Source organism: Bufo gargarizans, chromosome 5, assembly GCF_014858855.1.
Source record: "Bufo gargarizans isolate SCDJY-AF-19 chromosome 5, ASM1485885v1, whole genome shotgun sequence".
Lineage (NCBI taxonomy): Eukaryota > Metazoa > Chordata > Amphibia > Anura > Bufonidae > Bufo > Bufo gargarizans.
In genome coordinates this window covers 85057987-85079287 of record NC_058084.1, presented here as the reverse complement: position 1 = coordinate 85079287, position 21301 = coordinate 85057987, and positions in this window count along the sequence as shown.

Below are 21301 nucleotides of genomic sequence, written 5' to 3'. Positions count from 1 at the left end.
GCGGAAATGTGCACACACGCGGCGCACCTTCGCCAGTAGCTCGGGCAAATTGGGGTAGGTTTTCAGAAACCGCTGAACCACTAAATTAAAGACGTGGGCTAGGCATGGGATGTGTGTAAGCTTACCGAGCTCCAAAGCCACCACCAAGTTACGCCCATTATCACACACAACCATGCCTGGCTGCAGGTTGAGTGGCGAGAGCCACAGCTCAGTCTGGTCTCTTATCCCCTGCCACAGCTCTACGGCGGTGTGCTGTTTATCCCCTAAGCAGATCAGCTTCAACACGGCCTGTTGACCCTTCCCCACTGCAGTGCTACACTGCTACCAGCTGGTGCTGCACGCGGAGAATTTGGAGGTGGAAGTGGAAGCGGAGGAGCCACTTACATAGGTGCTGGCGGTAACCCTGATGGAAGTAGGGCCCGCAATCCTGGGCGTCGGTAGCAGGGAAATGTAGCGTCCCTGGCCACAAGCACTTGTCCATGTGTCAGTCATTAGGTGGACCTTAGCAGTAACTGCGTTGGTCAGGGCACGGGTGATGTTATCAGACACATGCTGGTGTAAGGCGAGGACGGCACACCGGGAAAAATAGTGGCGGCTGGGGACTGAGTACCGAGGGACGCCTCAGACATCAGGCCGCGAAAGGCCTCGGTGTCCACAAGCCTAATGTAACAGTCCTACAGGCTCACCTGTGTCAGAGGACCGCTGGCTGGAGGTAGGAGTGGAGCCCAGTGGCAAGGACCGCAGGCAGGTAGTAAGCGTGGTCAGACAATCCGGATGGCAACGGTGGTAGCAGTTCAGTAGGTAGGGATAAGGCAGAAGAGTAGTCGGTAGGCAGGCGGTAGGTCAGGGCAGGCGGCAGTAAGCGTGGTCAGACAATCCGGATGGCAACGGTGGTAGCAGTTCAGTATGTAGGGATAAGGCAGAAGAGTAGTCGGTAGGCAATTCCTGGTCAGCAGTGGACTTCCAGCAGTAGCAAGAGCAACAGATGAGGAGAAGCTTGATCAAGGCTCAGGAGCTCAATAATCAGCAAGCTAGAGTGCAAGGGGCTGGACTTATATAGGGAAGTACCAGGTGTGGGGAATCAAGGGTGATGAGCAAGGCTTGGCAAGACTGAGGTTAACTAATAGGTTTCAGGGAGGAATGTCCAGAGAGGATGGTAGCCTAGTAAGCAGGGCTACTGCCTGGGATGTGGCTGGTCACGGGTTCGAATCCCGACACCTAAATGGCAACATTTCAACAGCTAGTAACTTAGAAAGTTGGGTGGTTAGTGGGTGGCTGGGTATTTGCGCTTTCGTTCAAATGCCTGGGGTAAAGACATTTGGACACTGCGCTGGGACAGGGAAGTGGATGTGGTTGCTGATGGTGCTTGCAATGGTACAGGTGCAGTGCGGGAGGCATCCGGGCCTGCGCCTTCGACAGGCGATTGGTCGTCACCCAACATAGGGGAAGAGGAGGCAGTGGTGTGACCCACGGACACAAATTGTGGACCCAGGCGTTCCTCCCACTTATTGCGGTGCTTGGCTGCCATGTGGCAGATCATGCTGGTGGTGGTGAGGTTGCTACTGTTCACACCTCGGCTCATTTTGGTGTGGCACAGGTTGCAAACTACTATTCTTTTGTCGCCTGCACTTTCCGCAAAAAAGCGCCATACCGCAGAACACCTACCCCTTGGCAAGGGAGATTTCCGCAAGGGGGTGCCCCGTGGAACACTTGCGGGCCTGTTTGGCATGGCCCGCCTTCTCCCTGTTGCCACTCCACTGCCTCTTCCAGCCTGTTGCGGTGCTGCAGATCGCTCCCCCTCGGAACTGCTGTCCTCGCTCGCGTTTCCGCCTTCCCATGTTGGGGCAGTGACCTCATCGTCCACCAAGTCCTCTTCAACTTCCCCACTCCGATTATCCTCCTCATTTGCTGACCCCAACACAACTTCAGTGATTGACAACGGTATATCATCCTCTTCACGAACCTCTGCAGACAGTAATTGTGGTTGACTTGATGGCAACTGTGTCTCGTCATCATCCACCTCCTTAAACACATCATCTTGTGAGTGTGAAGGCTCTAGAGGTTGAGAATTTAGGGCACAAGATCTCATGTCCCTCTTCAAGAGTGCTTGGGGAGAGGGCCAAATTAAGTGATGGGGGTGAAAATAGCTCCTTGGAACATCCGAGTACCGGATCACTTGTTAATCCAGACTGTACATGGTGGGAGGAAGGATGATCAGGGTGAGGATTGTGTTGTTAACCAGACTGTTGGCTACTGAGACTGGACTTGGTGGAAGACAGGGTGGTGCTTAACCCAGTGGAAGCATTATCTGCTGCAATCCAACCGACCAACTGGTCGCATTGGTCTGACTTCAAGAGTGTTGTCTTGCGACGCCCTGCAAACTGGGACATGAAGCTAGGTATCGAGGATGACTGGTTTCCTTATGCTCTGGCAGCAGGCACAGTTGCAATGCGCCCTGATCCACGGCCTCTGCGGAATCACGTCCACTTCCCCGTCCCTTAATACTCGCCTTCTTCATATTGACACTCGATGTCACTGTTATTTGGATTAAATATAGGCCTCACACACTGTTTAGAAATAAATGTAGATTTGCTTCTCACTGGTCACAGCAAGCAGAGTTTGTTTAATACAGAAACTGACTGTAACTGCAATTTGGATTAAATATAGGCGTCAAACACGGCCTAGATATCAGTGCTGATTTGCTTCTCACTGGTCACAGCAAGCAGAGTTTGTATAATACAGAAACTGACTATAACTGCTATTTGGATTAAATATAGGTCTCACACACAGCCTAGATATCAGTGCTGATTTGCTTCTGACTGGTCACAGCAAGCAGAGTTTTTATAATACAGAAACTGTCTGTAACTGCAATTTGGATTAAATATAGGCGTCACACACGGCCTAGATATCAGTGCTGATTTGCTTCTCACTGGTCACAGCAAGCAGCGTTTGTAGAATGCAGAAAATGAATGTCACTAACGGTCGCCCTGACACAAAAAAAGAATTCCCCCAAAATAAATTTTTCTCCCTTCTCTAACAATAGTCCTTAAAAGGACTTTTGGGTCTCTGTAAAGGTTTGAGATCAAATTCGCTCTACACTCGCTCTGTCCCTTCCTAACAGCAGCTCTCCCTGACTCCCAATGAGCTGAACCCGCGTGACCGGTTGCTATATAGCACCCGATGACGTGTTCCGGCCAGCCAATCACTGTAATGCCAGTAGAAAACATCTCTAATGGCATTACAGTGATGGCAATACTTGCCAGCATGTTTATTAGCTGCTTAGAAGGCGCCAAACGTCCGGGGAGGAGACTCGAGCATGGCGCTCGAGCACATGTGGTACTCGGCAGAGCACTTGGATCTGCCGAACGGCGAGCATAGTGATGCTCGAGCCGAACCAGTACTCGGCCGAGCATGCTCGATCATCACTAATGCAGACCCATTTTGCAGACGTGTGAATGGACCCTTAGTCTCATCTTAGTCTTTCTGGCCACTGTTTCAAAAAGCCCCACTCTCTGGGCAGTACAGTTTATAGTGGTCCTATGGACAGATACCTACATCTCTGCTGCGGAGTGTATGGCTTATAGAGGTTCTGTGGACAGATACTTGCATCTCTGCTGTGGAGTGTATGGCTTATAGAGGTTCTGTGGACAGATACTTCCATCTCTGCTGTGGAGTGTATGGCTTATAGTGGTCCTATGGACAGATACTTCCATTTCTGCTGTGGAGTGTATGGCTTATAGTGGTCCTATGGACAGATACTTCAATCTTTGTTGTGGAGTGTATGGCTTATAGAGGTTCTGTGGACAGATAACTCCATCTACACTGTGAAGTATACAGCTTATGGTGGTCCTATAAACAGATAACTCCATCTCTGCTGTGGATTTCTTTAGCTCCATTCAGTGTTATCGACGTCTTTGCTAAATCTCTAATTAATGCCATCCTTACCATGCGTGTAAGTTTCAGATGGTGGCCTTCTCTTGTCAGGTTTGTACCATATTATTTCCATTTTGTTTTTGTCGCTTGCTCAGTAGTGATCCAGACTCAGGGGCTTTCCATAACAGGCGTATATATTCTCACATCATGTGGCACTTTGATAGCGCACAGGAAAAAAGGGTCTTATTGAAAAAATTATGTGACTTCTGAAATTAAGTGGTTGGATCAGACCTTATTTAGGGGTTTCACTGCCAACAGGGTGAACACAAGTACACTCACCAATTTTCAGTTTTTATTATTTGTCATCGGGGCTATATGTGACAGAACTTAGCACCTCCTAACTCATAAAATATGTCGACGGTCTGAGTTGTGCCATAACCGCTACCGTTGAGAGTACACCTGAAAGAGGGCATACCCTGTGGGAGAGTAAAGAGAAAGGGGCGGGCTGGGAAGGGAAAGCTGCTGCCGCCCGTACCCCCACGATAGAGGCGAGCAGCTGATATAGGCCAGGGCGCCCCTCCCACAAATGCAGGCCAATAACTCGGCCTTGCTACTTGTGATCGGGGCTATATGTGACAGAACCTAGCACCTCCTAACTCATAAAAGATGTCAACGGTCTGAGTTGTGCCATAACCGCTACCGTCGAGAGTACACCTGAAAGAGGCCAAAAACACAGCATGAAGTTCAAACATATTTATTAACACATTATAACACCAATGTCTGAAAGGCACATGAAATCTCCCCTGTAGGGTTGGGAACATACCGATTAAAACAAGACGAGCGCCACCGGCCCAATTTACGAATAATGTGAGCTGGGACTTGATTCTTGGAAGCAACAGATGCCGCACCAATCCTAAAGGAATGTCCTGACACGGTGAGTGGGTCTAAGCCTAAATTTACCGCCAGGATACGCACATGTGAGATGAACTGGGAGGTGGACAACGCTGCTGCCCCAAAGGGTAACAGAGGAGTGTTGGAGCCGAGGTCGCCCAAAGCCCCTGACAATTCCTGTAGTACGTGGACTGGTCACCATTTGTGCGTCGTACGGAAGAATTTAATCCGGGTAGGGGGGCCTGACTGGGAAGTCTTAGTCACGGGTAATGACAGGACGAAGCCCTCTGAACTGCAGACGGGCTAGGAATGGCCTACTGGGCGACGACGAGGAGAATTCTCCTGGCCTCATGAAGCCGTAAAAGGCCCCGAAGGGCCTTAAATCTAATAGATCGGACATGTCTCTGAATACCGGGCCGGAAATGGGCTGTCTACGGGAGATTACCCCGGGGGTACTATTCTGTAAGCCTTTCAATGTGGCCTTGACCACATGACTGGAAAACAACGATATTAACTTTGGATGAGATAGGGATAAATGATGTTGAACCCCTGACAAGTAAGTCCTCACTGTGCCATGCGAAAGGTGCCTGTGCACATGACAGTACCCGATAAAAGACAGTATGCGGTCGATATGACCAAGAGCGCCTAGTGCGTGTTCCTGAAGGAATTTACAGTACAACAACCAGCCGGTGTTGTATGCTTTGGTGGTATTGGCCGAGAGAAACCTGGAAAACAGCCCATGGGCAGCGGCTAGGTACTCGTTTAGTGGAGAATTAGCGAGGTGGGATGAGGAGACGGGGTCCTTGACGTATCGGCTTCGGGGCATACCTGAGAAAACAGAGAGTAATCGTGCTTAGCTAGGGCGTCAACTGCTACCATCTGCGCATCATGTATGAGGGAGCCATAGAACAGGAAATTGTGCTCGAGTGACAACTGCACCAGATGCAGTTGAAACCTAGTTTTGCCACTATCAAGGATAGTGATGATGGAGGAACTATCAGAGGTAAAGATCACGGTACGGCCTGTCCAAAGGCTACCCCAAACACAAGCTGCTGCCACCATGGGCTACAAGTCCCTCGCCTCCGCTGATTGACAAACTCCCGTGGCCTCGAACATCTCCCTTGGCCAGGTCCCATTTAGCCAATGGGGGCCAAAAATTGCAGCGAAACCAGTGTTCACCGCTCCGCTGGAGAATATAATGGGGGAGTTATCTGAGACTGCTGGAATAAACATGGACACGCCATTCCAATGACTTAAAAAGTGGTCCCACATCCCTAAATCTGCTAGCGCCTGACTATCCAGGAACACTGGACTATCCTGACAGGGGGCCTCTGAAAGGAGTGGTAACAACCTAGCTACAAAAGACCTACCTTGAGGGATAACGCGCATCACAAAATTGAGCATGCCCAACAATGATTGTAGCTCTACCTTCGTGGTGACCCTGCCCACTGTGAATCTGTGAATAACTTCCTGGACCCTGACCAACTTGTCTACTGGTAACCTAGCGGACATGCTCCCTGTATCCAACACAATGCCCAGGAAAGTAATGACGGTAGCAGGACCATCCACTTTTTTGGGGGAAACAGGAATCCCTAACTGCGCGAAACATGCTAAGAGACTTTGGAGATCACCTTGCGGGCCCTGTGGAGATTCAATCAGCAGGAAGTCGTCTAGGTAATGTATAACATGTTCGCAATCAAACTTATACTCGAGGATCCAATGTAGGGCTTTCGCCAGTTGATCGAAAATCCAAGGGCTGCTACGGGACCCAAATGTCAATTTTGTGTCAAAATAATAACTAGAATTCCACTTGATCCCATGCCATCACCAAAGCTCTGGCCTGATCGGGATTAACTTAAAAGCGTCCGATATGTCTGCTTTGGATAAAATGGCCCCGGGACCTGTCGCTAAGATCAGCGCGATTGCCTGATCGATGGAGGCGTATACCATGTTGACCTCCTCAGCTGGTATGAGAGAATTGAGACTAGGTGCATGTATACCGTGAGGTGCCGATAAATCGAATATCAGTCTCTCTTTGTTGTTGAATTTACCCGAGACGACCACTATGGGGCTGACCCTCCACCGTTCGAACGGGGATGTTGTAAAAGGCCCGATGATGTAACCCTTGTCTAATTCCAACTGTAAAAGTCTATCTATGGACCCGGGGTTAAGTAACGTGGACTGCAAGTTTCTACACTAATAAGTGTCATCTGGTAATGCTACTAGGCCTGTGTGGAAACACGCAGAAAAACCAGATACCAGAAAATCACAAAAACAAGTATCCTCGTGCCCCTGCAGGTAAAACTTCAGGAGATCCACATTCACAACGCTCAAGCAATGTTTATCTGACTTTAATGAGCAGGTAACCTTCGGGTGAGCCCGGAAACAGTTAACACAAATGTGCAACAGGCGGCATTGACTATAATTGCATGCTGAAAAATTATAGTTGTTGCAGATTTGTGACCTGCCCAGGTACTTGATAGGACGGCCGAGTTTGTCTACAGTTGCCTGCTGCTGGGCAACAACCAATGGACATGGGATAGGAGCAGAAGGATTGGACCTCGGTGTACTTGCTGCATTATGACACCATTCGCCTGTGTGGTAGATGGACTGGCATGATGAACATGCTGGAGCTTTTAGCCCAGCGAAGTGCCTGCAAAAGATCTCTGTATCGATGTTTGCCCAGTTGGTGGTGAACTGAAACTGGCTGAGGGCCGCTGCAGCCTTCGCGGAAAATGAGCAATGATATTCGTAGAAGCCAAAGCCGCTGTATTTGTAGCCTAGCTCCGTGACCCTAAACAAGTATAGGTCCAATTCTTCCCTCCTATCCGGTCGTACAGAACAAATGATGTCTCGGTACAAACTAAAGGCAAGTACAAATTCTGGTATAGTCAGTTTCCTACTCAGCCTAAGGTCGCGACCCTTCAGGACGACCCTATTGTCCAACAGGTCACGAGTGGCGATCAGCAGGGAAGCTAGGTTCACGTCCCTCCCATCGAGAATGTCCTTTTTGATGTTGGCCGGGAAAAAATTAGCTGGCGTGACATTGGGCACTGAAACAAAGTTACCTGAAGTACTAGCCACGGGGTAGTTACGATCGGTAACAGTGCAGCAGGTGAAGCTAAGCCAGAGACCCTTGACTCCACCGACTCCAACCTAGATTGTACACTAGACATGGAGGACGTGAGACTATTGAGCATGACGTGGAGTTGCGTCAAGGAGGTTTGAACCGTAGCCATGGAAACTTCTTGGTGACTCGGCTCTACGGGGGTGGACACCAGTAGCCGATACAACTCCGCCTTCTGGGCCGCGGCCGGGAAGGGAATGCCTCTCTTTGTTAACTCAGACATGAGTTTAGGCACAGTCCAATTGCGCAGAGAAGGAATACTCCCAGATTCGGATACCCTTGAACCAAAATCTTCACCAGAAGCATCCACAACATCCGATATGTGCGACATGACCAGACTGTTAAAACAAGCAAAATTTACGGGACGTCACCATCACAATCTAGTGACCTGCTGACTACACCCGTGAAACACAGATACCACCACCGTCACTGCAGAACCATCATGCAAGAAAAGAAAACCGCCTCTGGTGAAACCAGACAGCTGAGGCATAGTGGGAAGCAGAAAACGTGTAAAGTCTGTAGAGAGGACCTTACCAAAAGGAACGGGACATGATGTCAGTATGAAGGAAACCGGTAATGACCGAAGCGGAACCTGACCAGCTAAAGGAATCAGAATAATTTTTATTTTTATTTTTTTTCACCGTCAGTTTATATCAATCCTACCTAGAGTGTCGCCACCTTTAAGCACGGACACCCCTGCCATCCACGTGATTGTAACCATTACGGACACACTGAGCATCAACGGCGGTGCAACTGATGTCAGCTGAATGGCAAAGGGGCCCATGCAAAACGGCGGGTACCTGTGTGCTCCAACTCTGCTAAATTGAAATGAGAGCGTAATGCTACATCAATAAGAACACTCCTCCCCCCCCCCCAAATCATAAAAAAGGACAAAGCTAACCCCAATGACATCTGGAATGTGCAAAAATGACATAACATGGTGCATGGTACTGAGTGCTATCCTCTAATACCTCCAACAAGACCACTATAAGGCATCTTCCCCCTACCTAACTAACAGCACGGCGCCCCGTGCTAGACTCATGGGTCATGCTTTGAGTGTTGACACACAATATTGGACAGCTCACCATACCAACCCACTAAAAACCTGCCCTGCCCCTCTCCCCCCCCCCCCCCCGTTTCACCCCTAAAACCTCCCCAACAGCCAAAAAAGAAATCCTGCGCATTGCCAAAAATATATGTGAACGGAGTCCCACTGACTCCTGCTACCTGCGTGCAAGTCACGTGGGAGCGGGGCGTGCTGCCGCTCCGGTGTGGGGATGTCCCTTCCATACCTTGAAGGGACCGACCCCACCGACCGGACTGAAGATGCGCCACTGCGATGAGGCAGCTTACCCTTACCTGGCACCCAAGCCGCACGGACGCTCGCTGCTGCTGCTGTGACGGAGGAATCAGCTGACCGGAAGGCCGAAGGAGGACTTCCGCTGACGTCGACCTGCCGGCTGGAAACTGGAACGTTGAATGCGAATGCTGCTGCCGTCCGTACCCCCACGATAGAGGTGAGCAGCTGATATAGGCCAGGGCGCCCCTCCCACAAATGCAGGCCTTGCTACATATTTTTTAAAACATTTTTTTATTCCACTGTAACAATTTGGACTATTTTGTCATGTCAATTACATAAAATTTCAATTAAAATCCATTTAAATTCCAGCTTATAATGAAACAAAACAGGAAAAACACAGTGGGAGTGAACACTTTTGCAATACACTGTATGTTAGTTTATGAACAAGGTTTAAAGTATCGTGAAAAGAATGCAGTTTTAGGACACCAAATAGCTGCCTACACGGCATATAACATGGCTGATAGTACTTGAGATAGTCATGTGTTGGGTAATTTACTTACTATATAGTTAATGGTGATTCACTATAGAAATCTTCAAAATTTTTGCTTTGAAGAAGGGTGTTGCTGGAATAATAATGGTATTGCCTGTGCACAGTCACACAGCTGATAATATATCCACGTCTCCCACATAATAATCAAAGCATTGATAAGGTGAAAACAAAGAATATGGATGTCGATCAACAGAGAAATCCTTACAGACTGGAATAGCAACCATTTACTGTATTACTTGCCTCGGTATATTTGTGGATCTTTACACAACTCAAAGTTTTATACACAAGTTGTACTACAAGCAAAAGTAGACTAAAAGCGGTTGTCTCACTTCAGCTAATAGCATTGATCATATAAAAAAAGTTAAAATGAGAGGAATCCACATGATCGTGGGGGAAAAAAAAGTAAATTTTTTCCCCTACGATCATGTGGATTCCTCTAATTTTAACTTTTTTGTATTTTAATTGAGCTTAATAAAGGAAATATAATTTATTTATTTTGTGGATGATTTTGTTAAGGGCTTCAACACTAATATAGTGTGTAGGTTTAGATGAAATTCCTGGGTGTGCCCGGAAAATAGGTCTGGTTGGTATAGGATTAATGGCATTTATCATGTAGAGAAAGTTAATACAAGATACTTACTAATGTATTGTGATTGTCCATATTGCTTCCTTTGATGGCGTGATTCATTTTTCCGTCACATTATACACTGCTCAAGCCAGCAAAGGAGGCAATATGGACAATTACATTACGTTAGTAAGTGTCTTGTATTAACTTTGTCAACATGATGTTATTTACTGAAGTGAGACAATCCCTTTAAAGGAGGGAACATGGGGCAAACCCCTATAATAAATGGCCCTTCGGTAATTTAATCCGGCCAACAAAGAGCATGTTGCTCTCTCTCTCTCTTTCAAATCAAATCAGCTTTATTGGCAGGACTAAATACATTTTAGCATTGCCAAAGCAAGTGGGAAATAATTGGGTAGGGTTGGGGGTGGGGACATGTCCAGGGTGGGGGTATAGGAGTCCATGGTATATCAGGCTCCTCTCAGTCTATGGCAGGCAGTAATATATTGTGCTGCTATGGCCGTTGTGTTATCCTCTTCCCCCAGCAGTATGGAGAGTCTCTCTTCCTCCTCCATGGAGGTGAAGTCTGGGCAGAGATCAGACAGTCTCCTGAAGTAAGTCTCCCTCACTGCTGAGTATTTGGGGCACCGCAGCAGGAAATGAGCCTCATCCTCCACGGTCTCCTGGTCGCACTGCTGGCACTGTCTGCTCTCCCTGGGCATGTACCTCTGTCGATGACGCCCAGATTCAATGAGCAGGCTGTGGGTGCTCAGTCTGTACCGGCTCAGGATCTGTCGGTCTTTTGGATTGGGGAGTTTCTCCAGATATGGGGCCAGTTTGTACTCCCTCTGCAGGCTCTGGTATACTGTCAGCTTCTGTGATGTTTGTATGTCGTTCCTCCAGACGCTGATATACTCCTCTTTGTACTTGTGTATCGTCTTCTGGATTTCGCCCTTTGTCAGGCTATATTGGTTGGTGGCTTGGGCAGGCTGGGTTTGGGTGACTTGTTGCAGGGTGCTTTGTTTTTCTGGGGGCTTCTTGGTGTAGCAAGGCTTTGTGATGGTAGGAGCTGGGACTGCTGTTCTCTCGAGGCCTAAAGGAGTTCTTACTGACGCAAATAGGTTCATGACATCCATAAATTTCAGTTAAGACGCCCTGACGCATGTGCTGCTACTAGTGTTGAGCGAATTGAGCTTCGGATCATCGATCCGGTCAGACACTTCGATTATAATGCTGTCTCTGTTCAACCGAAGTTGCGCGAGACTTTGGTAATTTGATTCGGTATTCATTTCTGCATCTATCAAAACACTTATAATTTGAAATCCGAAGTCGTTTGTGGTACTGGCTGGTACCTCAGTACCAAACCCGTCTTTGAGTTTAAAGATGCATTAATGAATTCTGAATTAATTCACCAAAGTCTCACACAACTTCAGGTGAAACAAATTTTTGCCTACATGGAGGCAATACATTTTAATGCTGTACGGAGACAGGTCTCAGACAGCATTAAAACCGAAGTGTTTGAACGGATCGACTTTGCATCTCTGATCTGAAGCTCAATTCACTCAAGCCTAGTAGTGCTGATCGCGAATATTCTAATCGTGAATTTTTATCGTGAATATCAGCACTTCGAGAATTCTCGAAGATGTAGAATATAGTGCTATATATTCGCAATCGCGAAAATTCTAGATGTATTTTTTTCATCAGTAACCTCCCTTCTTGCTTGTGGGCCAATGAGAAGGCTGCAATATCTTTGTCAGAGCTTGGCAACCAATAGGAAAGTTGCCTACCCCTTTACTATATAGAACCTCCCCAGCAGCCATTTTCTGCTATTTTTTTTTTTGCAGTTCTGAGATAGAGAGCAGTGACATTGCTGTGCTCTGTGCTTTCATCTGGATCCTATTCCTTATCCAATTACATTAGATAGTTAGTTAGCTCATATATATAATACAGATAGTTAGTAGGAGATAGTCAGTGTAGGTTAGATAGTGATATAGTGTAGCTGATAGGTTCCAGTGCAGGGTGTTAGGTAGTGTGATAGGAATTACTGTTTCTCTGCTGTCCATACATACATGCTACAGACATAGTGCTGTGATGTCACAACAATACTTCACCCCCAATCAGTAATATCTACTCAGACCTGATAAAATGTGAAGTTGCATGTATTGCGCAAAAAATATGCACATCATTAGTGCCGATTTGCACAATTGCGAAAATAATGACTGGAGATCACAAATTCTAGAATTCACAAATTTATTGCGAATATTATGCCGAAAAATTTGCAAGATATTGCGAAAACAAATATTGCCCATGCCGCTCATCACTAAAGCCTAGCGGCTAATTCTCCAATATGTGGCTGCGATAAGGTTATCAGGTAGAGTCCAAATTTCAAAGGTGGAAAGACATCCCCTCCCCATTCCCTAACAAAAAGCAAATTATCTTATCTAGGAGTCTCTAACTCTGAATTATTTGGAGACCTTATATTGTGAACATAGCCTTCAAATAAAAGCAAAAAGAACTAACAATTGAAACGTCTGTCCCCTGCTAATTACATCTAGAGCCCTATATTGAGACACTCAAAATATGGGCACAGAAACAAGTTGTGAAGGTCTGGCATGTTTTACATGGTGTCTGAAAAGGTACAGGAGGGGTGTAAATCTCACCTAGTCTTCTTAGATTGGGAGATAAAAATAATCAGGGAAATATAGGTCCCCTCAGTGAATTGAAGTTTGCTAAGGTCTTTTGTAAATTTATATTTTGTATGGAATAGCAGGTAGGATTGGTAGTGGGTCCTGCCATTCCCTCCCCACTCCAATACACCACTTTCACCTAGCCCACAATAGCCCCAGTGCAGTTGCTGGGGTTTATTACTGGGGGATAAATACAGGGCTGGAAGGCTCAGTAGAAGTGCAAATGCTTGCTGTAAAAAGCCTGATTTGCTGGTTATAACTTAGGGCTCATGCACACGACCGTATGCCCTCCGAGACAAACGGTCCGTGAGCGGGCCATATGTCCCAGAGCGGCATACATCGTGCGCACAGGAGCACACAGCATCATAGTAACCTATGATGCTGTGTGCACAATGTATGCCGCCCCCGGGACATATGGCCCGCTCACGGACCGTATGTCTTGGAGGGCATACGGTCGTGTGCATGAGCCCTTAAGTTTAGTTGGAGCCCAGATGGGCAGGTATTTTGTTGTTGTTTCTATTTGCTACCTGAGAATTGCTCAAAGTGAATTTTCAACTTTGATGCCACTGTGTTGTTTTAGAACAAAATCAACCGTAGGGCTCGTTCACACTACCGTGTGAAGCCCGTGCTGTGGACCGCAAATTGCGGACCGCAAATTGCGGTCCGCAATGCGTGGGCACGGACCGTGTCCCACCGCATAGGGATCATGGACCCATTCACTTGAATGGGTCCCCGATCCCTCCGTTCCGCAAAAAGAACCCCAGAGGAGGCACAGAACGGAACCCCAGAAAACACTCCCGTAGTGCTTCCATAGTGCTTCCGTTCGCATCTCCAGATTTGCGGACCCATTAAAGTGAATAGGTCCGCATCCGTGATGCGGAATGCACATGGAACTGTGCCCGTGTATTGCGGATCCGCAAATGCTGTCCGCAATCTGGCAACGGGCAGCACACGTTTGTGCGAACGAGCCCTTATTTGGACTTTTAATCCTCTGAAGCCTGCGGGTTCTGTCATAGGTTGTTGGCTTGGAAGAGAAGTTGTAAATGAGGTTAAGCAGCAATAAATCTAAGGTAATGGGAAGGGAAAATACATGCCAAGAATACTTATGCATAATAAAGCAAAAGTTTCCTGTAAATGTCACTCAACAAAGCAGGAATGTAGGAAACAGTCCCCAGAATTAGTTCCCTTTCGCATTTTAAAACCAAACATATACACCAGATCTGTATTGCTCCCACATTGAGATATAAACCACGGAAGGTAGGAGAACAAATTATATAATAAAGCAACCAGACCCAGTCATGATATGAAAAGTGTGTGCAGACTTGATATACACTCACCTAAAGAATTATTAGGAACACCATACTAATACGGTGTTGGACCCCCTTTTGCCTTCAGAACGGCCTTAATTCTACGTGGCATTGATTCAACAAGGTGCTGATAGCATTCTTTAGAAATGTTGGCCCATATTGATAGGATAGCATCTTGCAGTTGATAGAGATTTGAGGGATGCACATCCAGGGCACGAAGCTCCCGTTCCACCACATCCCAAAGATGCTCTATTGGGTTGAGATCTGGTGACTGTGGGGGCCATTTTAGTACAGTGAACTCATTGTCATGTTCAAGAAACCAATTTGAAATGATTCGAGCTTTGTGACATGGTGCATTATCCTGCTGGAAGTAGCCATCAGAGGATGGGTACATGGTGGTCATGAAGGGATGGACATGGTCAGAAACAATGCTCAGGTAGCCCGTGGCATTTAAACGATAGCCAATTGGCACTAAGGGGCCTGAAGTGTGCCCAGAAAACATCCCCCACACCATTACACCACCACCACCAGCCTGCACAGTGGTAACAAGGCATGATGGATACATGTTCTCATTCTGTTTACGCCAAATTCGGACTCTACCATTTGAATGTCTCAACAGAAATCGAGACTCATCAGACCAGGCAACATTTTTCCAGTCTTCAACAGTCCAATTTTGGTGAGCTCGTGCAAATTGTAGCCTCTTTTTCCTACTTGTAGTGGAGATGAGTGGTACCTGGTGGGGTCTTCTGCTGTTATAGCCCACCTTTATTTCCCATTCTGACATTCAGTTTGGAGTTCAGGAGATTGTCTTGACCAGGACCACAACCCTACATGCATTGAAGCAACTGCCATGTGATTGGTTGACTAGATAATCGCATCAATGAGAAATAGAACAGGTGTTCCTAATAATTCTTTAGGTGAGTGTATTTGTCTAATTGTGAGCCAAATAACTCAGTTGTCAATGGTGATCTTATATTCCATGGCCTATAACTTCTGTAATCTTAACCCCTAAGGACAGAGCGATTTTCAATTTTTGTGTTTTCCTTTTTTAATCCCAGCCTTCCTGGAGCCATAACTTTTTTTATTTTTCTGTTTATATAGCCGTATGAGGGTTTGTGTATTGTGGGAATGCAGTTCCACCATATTTTTATGGGTATCGTTTTACAGAGTTCACTACAGTGGATATATAAAGTCTACACACCCCTGTTAAAATGTCAGGTTTCTGTGCTGTAAAAAATGACAAAGAGAAATCATTTCAGAACTTTTTCCACCTTTAATGTGACTTATAAACTGTACAACTCAATTGAAAAACAAACTGAAAACCTTTTAGGTAGAGGGAAGAAAAATTCTAAAAATAAAATAATATGGTTGCATAAGTGTGCACACCCTTAAACTAAATACTTTGTTGAAGCACCTTTTGATTTTATTACAGCACTCAGTCTTTTTGGGTATGAGTCTATCAGCATGGCACATTTTGACTTGGCAAGATTTGCCCACTCTTCTTTGCAAAAACACTCCAAATATGTCAGATTGTGAGGGCATCTCCTGTGCACAGCCCTCTTCAGATCACCCCACAGATTTTCAGTCGGATTCAGGTCTGTGCTCTGGCTGGGCCATTCCAAAACTTTAATCTTCTTCTGGTGAAGCCATTCCTTTGTTTATTTGGATGTATGCTTTAAGTTGTTGTCATGCTGAAAGTTCCTCTTCATGTTCAGCTTTCTAGCAGAAGCCTGAAGGTTTTGTGCCGATATTGACTGGTATTTGGAACTGTTCATAATTCCCTCTAGCTTAACTAAGGCCCCAGTTCCAGCTGAAGAAAAAAATCCCCAGAGCATAATGCTGCCACCACCATGCTTCACTGTGGGGATGGGGTTCTTTTGGTGATGTGCAGTGTTGTTTTTGCGCCAAACATATCTTTTGGAATTATGGACAAAAAGTTCAACCTTGGTTTCATCAGACCATAACACCTTTTCCCACATGCTTTTGGAGACTTCAGAAATGTTTTTGCAAAATGTAGCCTGGCTTGGATGGTTTTCTTCGTAAGAAAAGGCTTTCGTCTTGCCACTCTACCTCATAGCCCAGACATATGAAGAATACGGGAGATTGTTGTCACATGTACCACACAGCTAGTACTTGCCAGATATTCCTGCAGCTCCTTTAATGTTGCTGTAGGCCTCTTGGTAGCCTCCCAGACCAGTTTTCATCTCATCTTTTCATCAATCTTGGAGGGACGTCCAGTTCTTGGTAATGTCACTATTTTCTCCACTTGATGAAGACTGTCTTCACTGTGTTCCATGGTATATCTAATGCCTTGGAAATTCTTTTGTACCCTTCTCCTGATACCTTTTAACAATGAGATCCCTCTGATGCTTTGGAAGCTCTCTGTGGACCACGGCTTTTGCTGTGGGATGCGACTAAGAAAATTTCAGGAAAGACCAACTAGGAAAGACCAAATGATGGCAGGTGTATGCTGACTCCTATTTAACATGATTTTGAATGTGATTGCTTAATTCTGAACACAGCTACATCCCCAGTTATAAGTATAATTTTTTTTTCCCCATTATGGCGTTCACCATACAGGATAAATATATTTTAATACTTTGGGCATTTCGGGAATTGGCGGTGCTAATTATGTTTATTTATTTTCATATTTATTATGGGGAAAGGGGGGTGATTTGAATTTTTATATATATTTTTTATAATGTTAAAAACTTTTAAAACTTTTTTTAACATATTAATTCTCCTTAGGGGACTTGAACATGCGATCATTAGATCACTTATTCCATAGATTCATCTGTTACTATAGAGCACTGCAACATGGGCCTCCATAGCAAATATCGCTGCGGTAGCCTCGGATCCTTCAGAGGCACTGAATGAACCGCTCCACTGACTGCCGTGCAAAAGCGCCGTTCAGGCCCCAGGAGCGCAGCGCTCCTGGGAAAGCTGCTTCAGATGACTCTGAGGAACTAAATGTCTGTGTGTTGGCAATAATGCCTATCGCAGACATTAGCCCCGAGTCTCTGCTATGTGAAACAGCAGGCAACTGTCAGCTTTGGCGCTTGCTCCTCTCCAGAGTGGGTGTTATCTTTAAAGACCACTATACTGTGGATGTCCTAAAGGGGTTAAAAAAAACACAGGGAAACAAGGCCCACCAAACTTCTGGTCTCTCCACAAAGCTTTTACTGCATACTCACAAGAAGATAAATGATAAAAGTGTGTAAAATCACACACAGATGCCAGAAGCTGCCTAATGGTGCTACTGGCCTGACCTGAGAACTGCAATTAAGCTTGCAAAACCTGAATCAGGCCAGTAGTACCAGTAAGGGCTCATGCAATACACGGGCACCGGCCGTGTGCACCCTGCATCACGAATACTGACCCATTCACTTGAATAGGTCCACAATCTGTGAGATGCGGTGCGGAACGGAAGCACTAAGGAGATGTGAACTCAGCTTAACCTGTGTTCTCTGAAGAATTTCTACAAGACTGTTTGTTTTAGGGACATGCAGAAAGTCCTGCAGATTGGCAAGCAGTTGGGTAAAGAATATCTTCTATTTACCTTTATAGTGTGCCTTTAACCCTTTCTACCCTGGGCCAGTTTTCACCTTCCTGCCCAGGCCATTTTTTGCAAATCCGACCGCGGTATGGACCGCGGTATGGAAAGGGTTAAACGGCTGACATCTGCACAGATGTCAGCCGTTTATACCAGGGTGTCAGCAATGTGCTGGCACCCTGGTATAACCACTAGACGCCAACGATTATTGAAGGGGAGGCGGGCGGGGGATCGCGATCCCGCCTGCCGCAACGCCCCCACCGCCTGCGACACCCCCCCTGCACCACCCACCGCCATCAAATCGTGCAGGGGTGCAAAATCTCTAATTTAGACACTCTAAAGTTTCTGATCCCCGCGGTCAGGGACCGCGGGGATAAGAAACTGCAAAAAGCGCAGCAAACCGCAGGTCTGAATTGACCTGCGGCTTTCTGCGATCGCCGATACGGGGGGGTCAAATGACCCCCCCCTGCGTTGTTACGGGATGCCGACTGAATGATTTCAGCCGGCGTCCCGTTCCGATTAACCCCCGCGGCGCCGGAATTCCGATTTTAAGTCAGGACGTACCGGTACGTCCTGGGTCCTTAAGGACTCGGGAAATACGGCGTACCGGTACGTCCTATGTCCTTAAGGGGTTAAGTTTTACAAAATAATAGCATTTTTTAAACCAAAAAAATGATGTTTTAGTGTATCCAAAGTGCGAGAGCCTTAGCTTTTTTTATTTTTTTAGCGATTTTCTTATGTAGGTGCTCTTCTTTGCGGGATGAGGTGACTGTTTTATTGGTATCATTTTGTGGACATACGCCTTTTTGATTGCTTGGTGTTGCACTTTTTGTGATGTAAAGTGACAAAAATGTTTTATTTTTATTTTTTTATGGTGTTTAATCGGATGGGGTGGATCATGTGACATATTTATAGAGCCAGCCATTACGGACGCGGATACCTAAAATGTGTATTTTGTTTTGTTTTTCTTTATTATAAAATCAGGGGAAAAGGGGCTTTTTTCTTTTTTCACTTGAAACTATATATTTTTTATTAAAAACACTGTTTTTTACTTTTTTTTAAACTTTATTACATCTGTATTGTAATGCATTGCCTGTTAGTGGATTGCACTGAGTAATACACTAACAGGTTGTGCAAGGCATTGGGCAGCCTCTGCACGGCATCGGGCTGCCTTCTCACCCATCGGGTCCCCACCAGCAGTTCTTCAGTGTGTTCATGAAGACTGGATTTAAGCATTTAACCTTGTGATTTCGGAAGAATGGTTTACACATCAAACGCATCATGTAAAGCACTTCAGGAACCTTTGACAGGTAAAAATGTCTAGACTTTTGCCTCTCCCTGTATAACAGGACTGTGGAACAGATACCATAAGGTAGGAAAGTCTTGGTTGGGATGACTTGGTACAAGTGTCACTGTGATATTACTTCAGGAGTCCAGGGCAGATTGTGTAGGGATTCCGTCCATGTTATTTCTGTTCTTTCTTTTCCATTTTTTGCATTAGTAGGACAGCAAGGGTGTTACTAGAGTATGCTGGGCCCCATGCAATGCTTTTAAATGGGGCCCCCATACCTCGTACAATGCTGTTCTTCTAAATGGGGCCCTTATTCCACACTTTTTAAATGACCCCAAGCTCATTCCAAAACCCCTTCCCCAGGGGACATGGATAATGGGCCCTCACACTTGGCTTCTCGTGTGTTCAGGGAAGTGACTGGGACAGGAGGAGAAGGGAGATCACCTCAGATTTCCAGGTGAGCAGCACTTACATGAAGCAGAACTCTCATCACATCATGTGGCCAGGACCAGGGCACTACCTTTGGTTCTGCCTCCGCACCCCAGCACACAAAGGGCCAGATTTATTATTACCATATGCCACAAACACTGCTTGTTTATGACTTTTTTAACGGCACTTGCGCAAAATTTATTGCACAAATGGCGTTTCTCCACCGGCCTCGCCACTTTCCCAAAAAGAGGGCTTGTGGAGGGAGGGGGTGGGTCTGGTGTTCCCACCATATTTATCATCTTCTACTCCAGTTTTCTGGCATAGAAGAACACTGAAATCTATTTCAGTCCAGACCGCATGATGCGATGAGAGAACCGTCTATCACCTGGTGATCCCCCCAGTCCCCGAAGAGATGAGATGGTTGCAACCCCCGAGAACGCAATAATTACCCCACTGTAAAATAGTGTTCTGCCATCATGTATATGTGGCGAGATCGATGGGTGAATTATCGTTTTAACTTATGGATGGTGCTGTCATCCTGAATGGCATTAACAGCACCATTAATACTACCGTGCTACTAACCAGTCAAGGACTTACGCCTTTCCATGATCCTTGGGTTAATTCCACGGTTTTTAGGGCCTGCAGAGTAAATATTAGCATTCTCGTAATTCTTTCTGGAAATGTAATCATAAGGCATGTCCCTGCATACTACCCAATCAGTGCTGTCAGTATCAGACTGTCTAGGAACACACAACTTTAAAAGGGTAATGTTAAAGAGGACTTTCGTCAGGCTAGGTCTAGTCTAATTATTATAGGGCGGCCCCCCACTGATGCCATAGCACTTTTTTTCCCCTACAGAACCCCCTTTTTGTCCGCTGTTGGCCCTGTATATTTTGGCGCCTTATATTATAATGAGGCGACCTGGCTATACTAGGCGGAGACTTGTATTTTCCCTGGGAGTAGTTATCTTCTCCCTGGCTGTGAGCGCATCCAACCAGAGAGCCATGGCATCAGTGGGGGCCGCCCTATAAGGTAGGATAATAATTAGACTAGAGCTAGCCTGATGACAGGTCCTCTTTAACACCCAGTTATCAATTTATTCATAAATATTCAGGAGAATAAAGGAGGAACATCACAAAATAGAGTGAGAAAAGATGCTTCAGAATTTTTATTTCATGGGGAATTCAATATTTACTAAAACCGATACATAAATTTTTGGGGGGGAATTTGATATTGATAACCTATCCGCAGGATAGGTCATCAATATCTGATTTGTGGGGGTCTGACTCTCTGCACATCCGATCAGCTTTTTGAAGTGGTCGCAGCGCTCCAGCAAGGTCACAATCATCGGTCACATGGCCTAGGTGCAGCTCAGCCCCATTCAAGTGAAAAGGCCTGAGCTGTAATACCAAGGACAGCAACTGTACAATGTACGGCGTTGTGCTTGCTAAGCTTTGAGGAGGCCACATTGTTCTTTGGAGTGCTGCGGCCTCATTAAACAGCTGACCACTAGGGTTGCCAGGAGTCGCATCAGAGTTTGCAGGAGGGCTGGAGAGCACCTTCTGCCATCATGCATAGTGCAGAGACACACAGGACCAACACCAGGTGTCATGTATAGGGCGCTATTAGATACTATTTCCGTTCCGTGGAACCTGCCCTACTGCCGTTCTTTACTCAATTAGGAGATATATTGTTCCAACAAGATAATGCCCACACAATGTGCTCTTT